The sequence below is a fragment of the Mustela nigripes genome, chromosome 6 (genome assembly GCF_022355385.1).
Source record: "Mustela nigripes isolate SB6536 chromosome 6, MUSNIG.SB6536, whole genome shotgun sequence".
In the NCBI taxonomy this organism is placed as follows: Eukaryota; Metazoa; Chordata; class Mammalia; order Carnivora; family Mustelidae; genus Mustela; species Mustela nigripes.
In genome coordinates, this window is record NC_081562.1 from 105,217,532 (window position 1) to 105,234,976 (window position 17,445).

The 17,445-nt window shown below is 40.4% G+C and overlaps 1 pseudogene; it reads right to left on the minus strand.

The window, feature by feature from the left end:
• Window positions 1-7,574: 7,574 nt before the first annotated feature.
• Window positions 7,575-9,253, minus strand: LOC132020400 (WD repeat-containing protein 31-like; annotated as a pseudogene).
• Between the last annotated feature and the right edge of the window lie 8,192 nt (window positions 9,254-17,445).

Genomic DNA, 17,445 nt, shown 5'->3' on the forward strand with positions numbered 1-17,445 from the left:
TTTCTTTAAACCAAAATTCTTCTTGAAATTCTTGTAGTTTGAAAGGTTGGCGTATTATGAAAGGTGGTTGACAAAGATTATTAGCTGTTAGGTTAAAATAACAACTGGAGCGGTGAGGTTGAATTTGGGGTTGCAAGTTCGAGCCCCACGTTGGGTGTCGAGATTACTTAAAAAAAAAAAAATCTTAAAAAAAATTGGCAAAGAACAGCAACCAAGTAGGAACTGTGAAACACTGATTTAGAAAGGCAGTGGGAGTGGGCATTAGGAGGAAATGATTGCAAATGGTAATTTAGAATAACATTTGGGAGTAGGTGGCTCATGAGACAAGGTGGTATCTGAAAGAAGTGAACTAGCAACTGAGTTATTTTAGATAGGATTCTGGATTAGTTATTTGAATATATATGTATGTGTATATATGTATATGTATGTAGTTATATACAGTCATATGTATGTAAGTATATAGCTGTATATAAATAACTACTCTCATTCTATGAAAATGTAATTAATTGTATGAATTTACTCAAGCAGAGGCATATAATGCATAAGTATACATTCATAAATTACAAGGTGCTGAAGACATTGTGGGGAGGGGCATGGTATTTTTTTTTAAAGGCATAATCATGAAGGCAGATAAACTGCCTCTCCCTCTAATGTGAGATTCTGTAACGTAAGATAAAATCTAATGAGTATGACTTAGAATCCTGCACTTAGGGGACCAGTATGACCCTTAATGGAGGAAAATAGGAAGCAGTGTTTAGGATAGGTGATAAAATTCATCTTTAATTATAGTTAACCAAAGATTAGTCAGAGTCACAAAGGTGAATAAAGCTGAGAAAACCTGTGGATGAGATTTTAGTTTTTTTAAAGTACTATTTTTATTTATATTATATTTATTTGTTTAAACATACTATTGATGGTTATAAAGACTCTTGATCTCGAGGTTGTGGGTTTGAGCCTCACACTGTATGTAGGAATTACTTAAAAAAAAAAAAAAAACAACTTTAAAAAAATATGGAAAAATAATCAAATCTCCTAGTCTTTCCTATAAAATTTGTAGAAAATTTTAATGAGTAATGCCTAGCAGGAGCATCTTATAGCTAGTGCTCTCTACCTAATTGTATCAATCATTTCGGACAGCAATTTGATAACTTTTATTAAAAGCCAAAAATGTTTTTTTCAGTTGTCTTATTTTGGAAATATATACAAAGGAATGAGCCATAAAATATGGAAGTAATATGCATAAAACTTGATACACACAAAGCTTGAAGCAACCCAAATGTCCAGGATTATTTTCTCATTTATTTATTCATTAAGCAATTTTTTTCTAAGCACCAGCTATGTTCCAAGCACTAGGGGTAAAATAGGGAATAAAAGAATAAAAGAAAGTTTCCCTTATAGAACTTACATTTCAGAAAACGAGAAAATAAACAAAAAAGGGGCACCTGGGTGGCTCAGTTGGGCATCTGACTTTGGCTTGGGTCATGATCTCAGGATCCTGGTATCAAGCCCCGAATCAGGCTCGCTGCTCAGCAGGGACTCTGCTCCTTCTCTTTCTGCTGCTCGTGTTCTCTCTCTCTTCCTCTCTCAAATAAATAAATAAAATAAAAATCTTGAAAAATGAAAAGAAACAAACAAGCATAATTCATATACTACATATATAGTATGTTAGATCGAGATAAATGAAACAATAGGGGGATAGGGAGTACATAAAAAGATGGCTGTTCTTTATTTGTTGATTTTGATTGCCCTTCAGGGTAGAGAGCTGGCTGTTCTGTATAGGAAGCTGGGAGGCTTCAGAGATGGTGAGATCTGAGAGATCTGAGACCTGAAGGAAGTGAGGAAACAAGGCTTGAAGCTATCTGGAAGAAGGAAGAAGATGTGCCCTGCCCATCTGAAGGAGCAAGTCTTGAGGCAAGAGCATGCTTGGCATTGTTGAGAATCAGTAAGGAATTCAGTGCAACTGGAGCAGAATGAACTAGAAGGAGAGAACGGGATTATGTTCAAAGAGTCAGAGAGGACCAAATCTTGTAGGAATTATAGGCTACTCTAAGAATTCACATTTTGGGGTGCCTGGGTCGCTCAGTGGGTTAAAGCCTCTGCCTTCGGTTCAGGTCATGATCTCAGGGTCCTGGGATCAAGCCCCGCATTGGGCTCTCTGCTCAGCGGGGAACCCACTTCCTCTTCTCTCTCCTCTCTCTCTCTGCCTGCCTCTCCACCTACTTGTAATCTCTATCTGTCAAATAAATAAATAATATCTTTAAAAAATTCACATTTTGCTGTGATTAAGATTGGAAACCACTGGAGTATTCTGAGCACAAAGGTGATATAACATGATCTAGCTCTTAAAAGGATGACGGGGAGGGGGAAAGAAGCACAGAGACCAGTTAGGGAACTATCAAAATAATCCGGACGAGAAACCCCCGTGGGTTGGGTCATGGTGGTAATGGGGTGATGAATGTGGTTGGGTCCTGGACGTACTCTGAAAGTAGATTGAATGGGAGGGATGAGAGAGAGGAATTAAGGAGGACTCCAGCCTTTTGGCTGAGTAGCTGGAAGGATGGAGGTGCCTCTACTCACACCTTTGGTGTCTCATCTTGGCTCAGTTTTACCAGCTGTGGTGGATTAAAGTTCATCTAGCAGCTGAATACCACGCAGTGAGTGACCTCAGGTGATGCCATGTGAAAGAGAATAATTGCCCAGCTGAGACAGCCTCAAATTTCTGATCCACAAAATTGTGAGCTACCAAAAAAAAAAAAAGTGTTTCAGACACTAAATTTTAGGTTAATATCTCTTGTTGCAATAGACAACCAGAACAAAGAACCATCTCTTTGCTGATGACATATTGACTGAACCCCTCCTCTGAATTCAACATTCATATTTAATCGCATATCTGACATTCCCACTTGGACATGTCTTAATTTTGGGTTCTAACAGAGGCAGACTCCAAGGCAAGGATTCAAGTACAAGTTAGCTTACTTGGAAGATGAGCTCAAGAAGTGCCAACAGAGTAATGGGGAAGTGAGACAGAGAAAGCAAGTGGACAACAATGGGTGTGTTATTAAGCCAGTTATCACTGAAGAAAACTGGTCCATACTGTTGGGAAACTTGGAGAATTCATGTCAAACTTGTATCTCACAGATTTCATGCTCAGAGGGCAAGGGAACTAGAACACTCACTTGCTAACTTGTATGAGACATCGGTTGAGGGCAGCTCCTGGGAAAGCTAATTCCCCATTGGTCCACTTTAGGCAGAGGTTTAAAAAAAAAAAACCCTCACTGGGGCGCGTGGGTGGCTCAGTGGTTTAAGCCTCGGCCTTCAGCTCAGGACACGGTCCCAGGGTCCTGGGATGGAGCCCTGCATCGGGCTCTCTGCTCAGCAGGGAGCCTGCTTCCCCCTCTCTCTCTGCCTGCCTCTCTGCCTACTTGTGATCTCCCTTTCTCTGTCAAATAAATAAATAAATAAAATCTTTTTTAAAAAGAAAAGAAAAAAAGCCCTCAGACAAAGAAATGAAAAACTGGGAGTGGGCAACACATTAAAGTGCGAAAGTTAAGGAAAAAATAGGAGCAGGACTCTGACAGCATTTGCTAGGACATTAACATTTTAATGATTCCAGGACAATCGTTTCTGTTGTTGATCTTGTTGTTGTTTAAAGATTTTAAGTAATCTCTACCCCCAATGTGGGGCTCAAAGGTACAACCCCGAGATCAAGAGTTGTACACTCCACTGGCTGAGTCAGCCAGGTGTCTTTCTGGAACAATTGTGTTGTAGAATGTTCTACACACTGGCTTCTGGGAGATCGTTCTCCATGGTCTCACATTTCTTCATGACTTGTGAGCAGAAGCACAGTCCTTTTGCTTTGGATTATCTTTCCGAAGATCTTTAGATAGTGAACAGTCTTGGAAACTAACATCTTCCATCAAGACGGGCTTATTTACCATTACCCAGTGTGATAAAGGTAATCTCTCTGCAAGGCAAAAGTCAGACATGTTTGGTTGCAGCCCGTTATAAAAAACTGGGACACCCTAAGCTTAGGATTCCTCTCCTAAGGAATACACATAATGTGCAGGTCTCACCCAGCCCTTGTATCATCCGGTGGTAACCGGGGCTTGGGAAACCAGCACAAGGAAATAATGATCTGTGATTGCTGTTACTGTTATCCAACAGTCAAAAGCACTATTTCTCACAATAACCTCAGTGCATTTACTTTTGTGCTCTACCCTATAACAAAGACAAAATAGTTCCAGAATTACTATTCCACTGATGCCAACAATAACAAATCTAAGTAACTGTCAAAATTTCTTTGTAGTTAGTAGACTAGGTATTATTAAGGATTATCATCTAAATACTATGTTCAAAAATAACAAGTGAAATTTTTCATCAATGTGGTTATGTACCAATTGATATGATCAAGTTCATTTGTTTTATTCTTTTTTTTTTTTTTATTTATTTAGGGGCGCCTGGGTGGCTCAGTTGGTTAAGCCTGTTTGCCTTCAGCTCAGGTCATGATCCTAGGGTCCTGGGATCAAAGCCCCACATCAGGCTCCTTGCTCCACAAGAAGCCTGTTTCTCCCTCTCCCTCTGCCTTCCTCTCCCCCTGCTTGCGCTATCTCTTTTGTTTATTTATTTGTCAGAGAGACTGAGTCACCCAGGCTCCCTATTTCATTATTTTGTAATTAATTTCTTAAAAACATATAAAGCATTGATGTGATTAAAAATTCAAACTTTACAAATAAAATTGTAAACTTCACAAAACAGTATGCTCAGAGAAATCTCATTAATATCCATATCCATTCCATTCACTCCCTAGAGGTAACTGTCATGGACCGAATTTGTTCCCCCCAAATTCGTGTGTTGAAGACCTAACCTTCAATGTTACTGCTTTTAGAGATAGGGCATTTAAAGAGGTAATAGAAGATAAATGAGAGCATAAGGGTGAGGCCCTTATCAGGTAAGACCAGTGTTGTTGTAAGAAAAACAGGAGACATCGGAGCCCCATCTCTCATCTCTTTCCCATCTCTCTCTCTCTCTCTCTCTCTCTGCACATGCAGAGAGAAAAGACCACGTGGGGACACAAGGAGGAGGCAGCCATTTGTAAGCCAGGAAGAGATGCCATCCGAGTGCGTGTATCAACAGAGACCGAATTTCCTGGCACCTTGATCTTGAACTTTCAACCTCCAGAACTGTGAGAATATACATTTCTTTTTTAAAAGATTTTACTTATCCATTGGACAGACAGTAGTAGTAGACACAAGTAGGCAGCGAGGCATGCGGAGAGAGAGGAAGAGAAGCAGGCTCCCTGCTGAGCAGAGAGCCCAGCGCGGGGCTCGCTTCCAAGACCCCGGGATCACGACCTGAGCCGAAGGCAGAGGCTTCAACCCACTGAGCCACCCAGGCGCCCCGAGAATATACATTTCTGTTGCTTATGCCACCCAGGCTGTGGTATTTTGGGGTAGCCTCAGCAGATTTATACAGTAACTACTAATTAGGATTTGATTTATTCTTCGTTTCACTTTTTTTTAGAGATGGGGAGGGGCAGAAGGCGCGCGTGCGCGTCAGCGCAAGCACAAGAAAGAGAGAATTTTAAGCAGCTCCACACCCAGCACAGAGCCCAAGGTGGGGTTCCGTCCCACAACCCCAAGATCACAACTTGAGCTGAAATCCAGAGTTGGTTGTTGAACTGACAGAGCCATTCAGGTGCCCCTCTTTGTTTGTTTGTTTGTTTGCTTTTCCAGAAAATAAACAAATATTTCTACTTTCTTATACAAAAAGTAGCATATCATAGACTCTTTTGCACTTAACAACATACCTACAAATCTCTCTGTATCAGTCTGTAGAAATCATCGGTCTTTTTCACAATTCCATTTCTTTATTATATGTATGAAGCATAGTTTGTCAAACTGTATTCGCAATATTTTACTACTAGGGGCGCCTGTATTGTCAAACTGTATTTGCAATATTTTACTACTACAAAAATGCCTGAATGAATTACTTTATATATATATTGTTTGATGTTTGTGGTGGTACTTTTTTAGGGTAAATATCTCGAAAATGCATAGCTGAGTCAAAGGGTACATGTATATGTATTTTTGTTAGATAATAACTAATAATCCTTTAGAGGGGTTGCACTATTATACATTCTCTCTCACAATGTATGAGAGTGACTTTTTCCTCACTGCCTCACCAACAGCGTGTTGTCGACTTTTGAATTTTTGGCAATCTGATAATGAGAGATAATATTTCATTGTATTTTTAATTTACATTTTTAAAAATTTTTTAAAAAGATTTTATTTATTTATTTGACAGAGAGGCAGAGAGACAGGCAGAGAGAGAGGAAGGGAAGCAGGTTCCCTGCTGAGCAGAGAGTCCAACATCGGACTCGATCCCAGATGCCTTAACCCACTGAGCCACCCAGGTGCCCTAATTTACATTTTTTTAATCATAAATGAAGTTGAATGTTTTGTCATATTTTTATGGGTAATTTGTATATCTTTTTCTCTGTTAAAACTACATTTTTTAAAAAGATTTTTTTTTTTTTTTTACAGATTTTTACTTAAAGATTTTATTTGACAGAGAGAGAGATGGTGAGAGAGGGGTAACACAAGCGCGGGGCGGGGGCGGTGGGAGAGGGAAACCAGACTTCCCACTGAGCAGGGAGCCCAAGGCAGGGCTTGATACCAGGACCTTGGGATGATGACCTGAGCCTAAGGCAGACACTTAATGACTGAGCCACCCAGGTGCCCCTTAAAATTACATTTTCTTAAAAAAAGGAAAAAAATTACATTTCCTAACCAGGGTATAGCATATGCTTGATTTTTGTATATCTATTTTGTGTCTAGGTACACTATTAAGTCATTTTATTAACTCAAGTGGTTAGTCTAACAGTTCTTTTTTTTTTTTTTTAAGATTTTATCTATTTATTTGATAGAAAGCGATCAGTAGGCAGAGAGGCAGGCAGAGAGAGATAGAGAAGCAGGCTCCTTGCTTGCGGAGCAGAGAGCCGGATGCGGGGCTTGATCCCAGGACCTTGAGATCATGACCTGAGCGGAGTGCAGAGGCTTAACTCACGGAGCCACCCAGGCGCCCCTAGTCTAACAGTTTTTTTATGTAAGAAACTCTAAAGCTGACCATCATATCAGTTGTGGATAATAATATTTTTGTCTCTTCCTCTTTGATCCTTATAAATGTCTGTTCTTGTGTTAATATGCTAGTTAGGACAATGATATGATGTTGAATGGGAGAGACAATAGTGGATCTGCCTTATTACTGATTTTAAAGAGAATGGTTTTAATGTTTTTCCATGAATGGTAAGGCTTGCTATAAGCATTTTTATTAATTTTTGTATTATTATTATTCTTTACTATAATCATTTTTAAGACCAGTAAGCTTTTTTTCTAAGTGGAGCCCAACATGGGGCTTGAACTCACGACCCTGAGATTACAATCTGACCCTCAAAAATAGCTCTCTAGTAGATTAAATTTCTCCTCCATAATTGCTTTGCTAAAAGGTTTTTTTGCTTTTGTTTTTATTTTTGACTGGCCATGGTTTGATATTGTTCAGTGAAATGACACTTGGCCTCAGAAATCTGCCACTTCCTGCAATTCCAGCCCTCAGATGTGGTCCCCTCTGAGCAGGTGAATTCCTCTGCTGAAACTTGCATACTATAAGAAGACAGTGTCACCAACAGCCAGGGAAGTCAAAGGTCCTAATCTATCCAGGGACAAGGTGAACAAGCAGGCTCCAGTATATTGGTTCCAAAATGTGACTCTGCAATCATGTCATGTAATAAAGTAGCAATTATAGGCATTGAGGCCAGTGCTCTTGGTAGAAAGATGCAGGATGCAAGAGTCTGGAAATGCCCTTATATTCTCATTTTCTGTTCCATGTCTGCCTTATGTTCCATAATGTGGCTTCACAGCCTTCCCCTCCAAAGCCGTTGCTGCAGGACACATATTTGTGTCTGTCCTTGCTGACCTTGCAGAAGTCTGAATATTGCTGCTTTGTAGGAAATGCATGAGGCACCTGCAGCCCCCGACTGTCCATAATGTGATGGTTTTATCTTCAGAAGTCTAAGTGTATGTTGTTCTTGGGGGACCTAGCGCAGCTAAGTGCCTGGGTTCCTAGAGACGGAGGCTCTCTGTACACGAGTCCCAACATCCCACAGAAGCAGGGTGCTGTCCCAAGAGCCAGGACACAGCTGTGACATGTCTGGACTCATAGCCAATGCAGTGACCACCAGGGTGTGGCTAGGAACTGTGGCCTTGGTTGTGAAGGACCATGTACGTCCCACATCATGACCATTCTTTCACGACAGGTGCTGAAGAACTGACTTGATTTGCAAATACAGGCTACCTTAGTGATTTCTTGTTCCTGTTCTCTGAACCTTTCACCACATTTCCAGTTTTCAAGTTAGAGGCCATGACTGGCTTATCTTTTCCTCTGGAGACACCCAGGTCTGAGTTCAGAGCAACAACAGAGACAGTGTTCATGGGGGCTGGGCTCTACTGCTGACAAGCTTTAGTTCGAGTTCTCTCTTCTGCAATTCTGCTGGCCTCTATTTTTTTTAACTGAGAAGTGCTGTGTTTGAGTTTGCTTTGCAGTTTCCCCATCAGTGCACAGAATCTACATAAAACCTTCTGAGAAAGAGCTCATTTCAGAGGGCACCTGAACAGCAGCACCCTTGTGGCTGCTGGAAGTTGTGTCCCCCCCAGACCAATAGGATTTTCTTGGGGTGTCTGCCTGGCTTATTTGGTAGAGCATGTGACTTTTGATCTCAGGATTCTGAGTTTGGGTGTAGAGGTTACTTTAAAATAACAAAAAAATATATATATATTTTAAAGATTTTACCTATTTATTTCTTTCGAAATAGCGAGAGAAGGAACACAAGCAGAGGAAGTGGGAGAGGGAGAAGCAGGCTTCCTGCTGAGCAGAGAGCCTGATGTGGGGCTCAATCCCAGGACCCTGGGATTGTGACCTGAGCTGAAGGCAGGCACCCAACAACTGAGCCACCCAGGTGCCTCAAATTAACAAAATCTTTTTTTTTTTTTTTAATGGGATTTTCTTGGTGAGCTGCTGTTTCAATGACTTGTACTGTTTATCCTCTGGAAAACAGTTCGGGCAGCCACTTGCTAATCTCTGTGATTCCAGCCCGCTGGCAGGTCACGGAGCTGAGGCTGGTGGGGCACAGAGTGGAGGGCGTCCACAGCTCCCACACTCCACAGCCTCTGGTGCCTCTGCCCTTAGCGGTGACATGCATCGCTAGGACAGGAGGTGTTTTGCTAGAATAAAATGAGTATTGGATTATCAAATTTTTTTATACACGTTTTTTCTTTAATACCTTAATTTGGCAAAGTACAATAATTTTGTAGTATTAAATTACATTTGTATATCCAGCATAAACCCAACCTAATTATTACACACTATCTTTTAAATATATTATTGTGTTGGCTTGCCACTTACTATTTTTTGTACCTTTCATGAGAATTGTTCTATAACTTAATGTTCTTAAACTGTCCTTGTCTGGTTTTGGTATTCATATTTTATTATTAACTTCAGTAAATGAGTTGGACTGGGGCATTTTCTAACTCTATTTTTCTATGAGTTATCTGGAAGAGTTGGAAATAAGTTTAAAATTATCTGTTCCTTACATATTTTGTAGAACTGATTTGTAAAAACTTCTGAACTGTTTTTTTTAAGTGAGAGAGTTTTTTACTACCAAATTTCTTTTTTATAGAAATATTCAGGCTTACTATTTCTTCTTCAATCAGTTTTGTAAAGTTATAAACTATGTGTATTTATTTATTTTTTTTCAAAAGATTTTATTCATTTATTTGTGGTGCCTGGGTGGCTCAGTGGGTTAAGCCTCTGCCTTCGGCTCAGGTCATGATCCCAGGGTCCTGGGATGGAGCCCCGCATCAGGCTCTTTGCTCATTGGGGAGCCTGCTTGCCCCTCTGTCTCTGCCTGCCTTCTGCCTACTTAGGATTGTTAGGGTCCGTGATCAAAGGAACAAGACAGACACAAAGAGAAAGTCAAGCAAAGCTTTTTTTCGTGCCAAGCATCGAAAATCAAATCGACCAGTCAGGGTTGTCTTACAAAGAGGTGATGACGAGACACCGACCCCAAGGACTCCCCTACCCAGCGGGACCGCTCCATGCTCCCCGCTCCCCAGTGAAGCTCATGACACCCCGGAGGATGCGGCCCCACGACTACCACTCCCAACCTCACAGACTAACTTTTATAGAGGTGGGGGGAGGAGTTGAGTCCCGCCCACACACAGGTGGCCAATGAGATTGCAATACACAGGGAAAACTGCACAGTCATGCTAGGTCGGCAATACGGGTGACCAATCAAATTTCAATTTACCATAGTAAATATATGTGCATCCCACTGATTGGATGTTTCCATCTGGACTGGCCCGCCCCTATATCAGGGGGCCTGCAAGCAAGTTCCTCTGGGAAGGGCAGGGTCAAACCAAGGCCACAAGGAAATGGCTCCCTCTGGCCAACCAGACCCTTATAGTGATCTCTCCCTCTCTCTCTGTCAATTAAATGAAATCTTTTAAAAAGAAAGATTTTAGTCATTTATTTGACAGAGAGAGACACAGTGAGAGAGGGAACACAAGCAGGGGGAGTGGGAGAGGGAGGAACACGCTTCCCACTGAGCTGGGAGCCTGATGTGGGGCTTGATCCCAGGACCCTGGGATCATGACCTGAGCTGAAGGCAGATGCTTAGCCCACTGAGCCACCCAGGTGCTCCCAGCCATGTGTATTTAGATATCTCCCCTTGTTCATTAATTTCTTTGATCACTACATTCCTGTCTTTCAGAACTTTTTTCTAGGATTTTTTTTTTTTCCTGAAGTGTCACTTATGTCCTTGGGGGAAGATCAATTGGTAATAAACCTTGTGCTTTTGTTTATGTGAAATGTCTTTATTATGTCCTTGGTCTTATAAAATAGCGTTACTATGTACGTAATTTCAAGATGACTTATTTTCTCTGAGTACTTGAGGATATTATTCTGTCTTCTGCCTTCCCTTTTGTGTTAACAAGTCTGCTGTCAATCTAATTATGGTGCCTTTGTAAATAAGCTGTTTTTTTTTTTTTTAACTGATGTTAAGGGTTGAATTGTGTCACTCAAAAAGTTACGTTAAAGCCCTAAGCCTTTAACGTAAGCCCCAGTACCTAAGAATGTGACCTTAGTTTGAAACAGGGCAACTGCAGATACAATTAGTTAAGATAAGGTCATTTTGGAGAAGGGTGCCCCATTAATCCTATATGACTGGTGTCCTTTTAGGAGAGGAAAAGAGACACAGGGACACAGTTATATGAAGATATAACAGATGATAATGGAGTCAGAGATTGAAGTTTTGCAGTTGTGAGCCAAGGAATGACAAGGATTGCTAGCAAATCATCAGAAACAAGGTAGAGGCAAGAAAGGATTTTCCCCTACCAGTTCAGGGGAAGCATGACCTTGATGACCTTGATGACCTTGATGACCTTGATGGCTTTTGGACTTCTAGACTTCAGAATTGTGATACAACAAATTTCTGTTATATTAAGCCACCCAGTTTGTGGCACCATTATAGCAGCCCTTAGGAAAATAATGCAACTGATTTTAAGGTATGTTGTTAAAAAAAAAAAAAAAAAGAAAGAAAAAAAGGTATTATCTTTCATGTTGTCAGCTTCACTGGAATTTTCTAGGTTGGATTTCTTTTTACTTAGTCTTCTGAGTGACTTTTGATGTGTAGATTTATGTTTTTTATCAGTATGAAAAAATATCACTCATTATATGGATATAAGCGCATCTCCATTCTCTCCATTCTCCTTCTGGGACTCTTAAGTAGATTTAAATCAAAAAACTGCCTTTTCTATCCTCATGTGCCTAACCTGTCATATTTTCATCTCCTTGTGCCTCTGTGCTGCTTTCTAGATAGAGATATGAGGCATCTCATTATTGACTGCTAGCCATTTTCTCTTTGTTTTAGTAATAGAACTTAATTTCAATGGGTCCATGACCATCCACAATAAAAGCTGTATTTCCAGTTTGCCCTTGAGCAAAGAATGACCATGTAGTGAGCTTTTGCCATGGGATATAAGCAGAGGTGGTGTACACAATTTTTAGGAGATTTTCTTTCTGGCTACTTGTACATCATTGGAGAAATATCTATTCACATTTTGTACCCATTTCTTTAATGGGGTTATCTTTTTATTGTTGCATTTTAAGAGTTATTTATATATTCTAGATATAATACTAGATATACGGTTTGCAAAATTTTTTCCCATTCTATATACTGTCTTTCCACTTTCCTTACAGTGTCTTAGTGAGTCTCCTAGGGCTGCCATAACAAAATACCACAGACTGAATATGACCGCATTTAACCTTTATTGCCTTTTATTTTATTTTAAAGATTTTATTTATTTATTTGACAGAGAGAGAAATCACAAGTAGGCAGAGCAGCAGGCAAGAGAGGAGAAAGCAGGCTTCCTGCTGAGCAGTGAGCCTAAGGCGGGGCTTGATCCCAGGACCCTGGAATCATGACCTGAGTTGAAGGCAGACGCCTAGTGACTGAGCCACCCAGGACCTCAACATTCTCATTTTAAAAGAGAGAAAGAAGAAAGAGGGTGTGGATCCAAAGGAAGTCCAAAACTTAGCAAAGCAAATTCCGTTAGATTTGAAGGCTCTAGTATAATCTTTTCTGGCTTAATACTTTGTCCTCTGGGGCTATGGAGGTGGCAGCATCATCTTCTTGGTCCTGGGCAGTAGCTTTGTTCCTGAAGGACTGGTTGGTAGCAGCCTGACCGACTTAAACTGAGGATACAGCTTGGTCCTCCACCCCTAGACATATATCCTCAGGGCTCATGGTAGGAGTGACAGCTCTGCTGATCTCTGAAAAGTTTTGGTGCTATTCCTCCCTTTTCTTTTTTTTTTTTTTTTTTATTTTATTTTTTTTTTTAAAGATTTTATTTATTTATTTGACAGAGAGAAATTACAAGTACACTGAGAGGCAGGCAGAGAGAGAGAGAGAAGGAAGCAGGCTCCCTGCTGAGCAGAGAGCCCGATGCGGGGCTCGATCCCAGGACCCTGAGATCACGACCCGAGCCGAAGGCAGTGGCTTAACCCACTGAGCCACCCAGGCGCCCCTATTCCTCCCTTTTCTTGAAGGATAATGGGGACTGGCAGAGCTCTATTTTTTTCATCCTGTAGAATCCCAGAAGTCCAACAGGATTCCTTTATTTTGTTGACTCTGTCTCCATTACTAAAAGTTGGCAGTGTTTCTGTTGGTATAATCTCCTCTCTATTCCTGCATACTTCTGAGATGGCTGACTGAATCCATGAGTCACACTGTTGGGAGGAAGAATTTTCTCTACCTTCAAGGTCCTTCTTGCTGGACTAAGAATCAAATTGATACAAGACAGATTAACAGAAAATCAAATTTAATAGCATATATACAGGGAATCTACACAGACATGGAAATTCCAAAGACAGTCAGGCAACATGATGCTTACATGAGTTAAAGAGAATGCAAAGGGGAGAAAGACCATTAGCAGGAAGGTGAAAGATGTTTAGAAAAACAAGGTTGCCTTATTATGTAGACAAGTTTCTTAGGTAAAGAGGAATCTCTATTAATAGCTCTCTTCCTGATACAAGGAGAGAGTTGAGGGGGAGATAAAAAGCTTTTTCTGAATCGGCTGGGTTTTAACTGGTTTTAGTTCAAAATAACGTTTACACCAAAGTGACCCATCTTGGGGCAGCCTGCCCTTGGATCCTATAGCATCCCTGATCTCTTTATTAAATGATTTTCCAGTCACACCTTTGATGTGCTTTGTAGAATATACCTTTTCTTCTTTTGTAATATGGCTATTCATTGAGTACTGCCCTCAATCCCAACATGTGGAAGGGACGTGTTACCTCATTACCAAGGAGTTCTCTAGACACCAGCTGTGTATCTTATAATCCAACTCAATTCTGACAGTATCTATGCAGAGATGGTATCATATCCCACAGGTTAAGGGGTCAGCCCCATAGGAGTGCTGTCACCCCACACTCTTTTCTGCTCCTTCATATGCCAGAAGCAAGTCTGTGTTATTACCTGTGTCCCTGGCCAACTGGCTACAAATCGGAAGTTCCAATGTTCCCCTCCAACTCAGGATGCCATATACAAGTTCAAATTATTACCTGTACTTCTGACCGGTTGGCGATAAACCAGAGATTCCCATGATCCCCTCCTTAGGGAATCAGAGATTCCCATGACCCCCTCCTTAAACTTCCCAGAGTGGCTCACAGAACTTAGAGACACATCCTTCTCAGTGGTTCTTCCTTTCTTACTGTTTTATTATAAAAGGATAGAACTCAGGAACAACCAGATGGGTGCGAGACATTGGGCAAGGTGTGGTAAAAGGATGAGAGCTCCCACCACGCCCTTGCATCACTTAACCCTCACCTCTTTGTGTTCACTACCCCAGAAGTTCTCCAAATCCCATCCTTTTGGATTTTTGATGGAGGCTTGATTACATAGGCAAGATTGATTAAATCACTGGCCATTGGTAATTGATTCAAACTCCATCCCCTCTCCCTTCCCAAGAGTTGGGGGTGGGGATGGGACTGAAAGTTCCAAACCTCTATTCCTGTTTGGTTCCCCTGGCAACCGGCCCCTATCCTTAGGGGCTTTCCAAAAGTCACTTTACTAACATAAGCCCAGTTGTGGAAAGGAGCTTGTTACAAGACATCTGTTTCACTTATGTCACCAAATATCATGACAAAAGATGTTCCCATTGCTTTTATTGCTCAGGAAATTCCAAGGGTTTTGGGAGCCCTGAGCCAGGAATAGTAGATATATTTGAGAAATATGTTTGGTTATCTGAGTGACCAAATATAAGTCATAATATCACAGATAGGCTAAGAATTTTCCAAATCTGGGCGCCTGGGTGGCTCAGTGGGTTAAGCCGCTGCCTTCGGCTCAGGTCATGATCTCGGGGTCCTGGGATCGAGTCCCGCATCGGGCTCTCTGCTCGGCAGGGAGCCTGCTTCCCTCTCTCTCTCTCTGCCTGCCTCTCCATCTACTTGTGATTTCTCTCTGTCAAATAAATAAATAAAAAATCTTTAAAAAAAAAAAAAAAAGAATTTTCCAAATCTTTAATTCTAGTTCCTTTTTGCCTAATTCCTTCAATTTATCTCTCTTCTCCTGCATTTTACTATAAGCAGTAAGAAGAAATCAGGCTGTACTTCAGCACTTTGCTTATAAATATTCAACTTTATTACTTTTAAATTCTACTTTCCAGGGATGCCTGGGTGGCTCAGTCAACTAAGCATCTGCTTTTGACTCAGGACATGATCCCAGGGTCCTGGGATCGAGTCCCCATCAGGCTTCTTACTCAGAGGGGAGCCTGCATTTCCCTTTCCCTCTGCACCCCGGTTGTGCTCACGCGCTCTCTCTCTCTCTCAAATAAATAAAATCTTTAAAAAAATTCTACTTTCCATAAAATATGAGAACATAATTTGGCCAATTTCTTTGCCATTTGATAAGGGTCACCTTTCCACCAGTTTTCAGCAACATGCTCATTTCTGTTCGAGAGCTCACCAGAATCACCTTTGATATCCATTTTTGTACCAACAGTCTCTCTTCAAGGCATGCTAGGCTTTTTCTAACATGCACTTCAAGACTCTTGTAGCCTTTAATCATAATCCAATTCCAAAGCTACCTCTACATTTTTTAAGGTATTTGTTGCAGGTAACATCTCACTTCTCAGTATCAAAATCTGTATTAGTTTGGGAGGGATACATTAACAAAATATCATGGGTTAAACAACAAAAATTTATTTCTCACAGTTCTGAAGGCTGGGTATCTAAGATCAAGGTGTCTGCAGGTTTGACCAGTTTGCAAATGGCCATCTTTAGGTTGTGTCTTCATGTGACCTTTTCTCTGTGCATATTCCCCAAGTGTCTCTTCCTTTTCCTACAAGGACACCAGTCCCATTGGGTTAGGGTTCCACTCTTACAACCTCATTTACACTTAATTACCTTTTTGAAGGCCTCTCTCCAAGTATGTTGAAGGTTTGGGAAAGGGTGAGGAACTTTGAAGAGACACAATTTAGTCCCAACTAGTATACTTGAAGTATAAGAGATAATTTTTTTTTTTATTGTGGTAAAATATATACAACATAAAAGTTACCATTTTAACCATTTTTAAATGTACAGTTGTATGGTATTAAGGGCATGCATATTGATACACAATCATGACCATGATCATCTCCAGAACTTCAGCTTCCCAAACTGAAGTTTGGGAAGTACTAAACACTAACTCTGTATTCTCCCTTCTTCAACCCCCTTTTACTTTCTGACTCTATGAATTTGACTACTCTAGTTATCTCATATAGATGGAATCATACAATATACAGTCCTTCTGTGACTGGGTTATTTCACTTGGCATCATGTCTCCAAGACTTATTCATGTTGTAACATGTGTCAGGATTTCCTTCCTTTTTAAGGCTAAATAATACAAAAGTTTTCCATTTTGGTGAAGTCCAGTTTCGCTACTTTTTTTTCTTTTGTCATTTGTATGTTTGGTTTCATAGCTAAAAAGCTATAATCGAAGGTCACACAGATTTATACCTGTTTTTTCTCTAAGAGTATTATATTTTTAACTAATTATATTTAGGTCTATGGTCCATTTTAAATTAATTTTTGTAAATGTGATATAAGGGTCCAGTTTCATTCTTTTGCATTTGGATATACAATTGTTACAGCATCCTTTGTTAAAAAGATTATTCTTGGGGGGTGTGGATGGCTCAGTCAGTTAAGTGGCTGCCTTCAGCTTGGGTTATGATCTCCAGGTCCTGGGATCAAGCCCCACATGGGCTCCCAGCTCAGTGGGGATTCTGCTTCTCTCTCTGTCTCTGCCCCTCCCCCTGCTTATGCTTTCTCTCTCAAATGAATGAATAAAATCTTAAAAAAAAGACTATTCTTTTCGCATTGAATTACCTTGACATTCTTGTTGAAAATTAATTGTCCATAAATGTATGGTTTATTTCTGAACATTTAAGTCCATTTCAGTGATAGATATGTTCATTACTTTTCCAGTCCTACACTATCTAGATCACTGTAGCTTTGTAGTCAGTTCTGAAATCAAGAAGAATGGGTTTTCCTTTTTTTCTTTTTAAGGATTATTTTGGCTATCCTGTGTCCCTTACACTTCCATGTGAGGGACACAACTTGTCAATTTTTGGGGGAAAAACAAAAGGTAGCTGAGATTTTAATAGGATTGCATAGAATCTGCAGAAAAAATAGGGGCAAAATATTGCCATTATAACACTATTAAGTCTTCTGCTACAATTTCTTGACGAACTACCTAGATTGATGACAATTTAGCTTACTTATAAACCTTGTATCTTGTGTCTTCCTACCCTTTCAGTATAGACTAACAATTACTTGCTCCTCCATTAGTTACTTTTC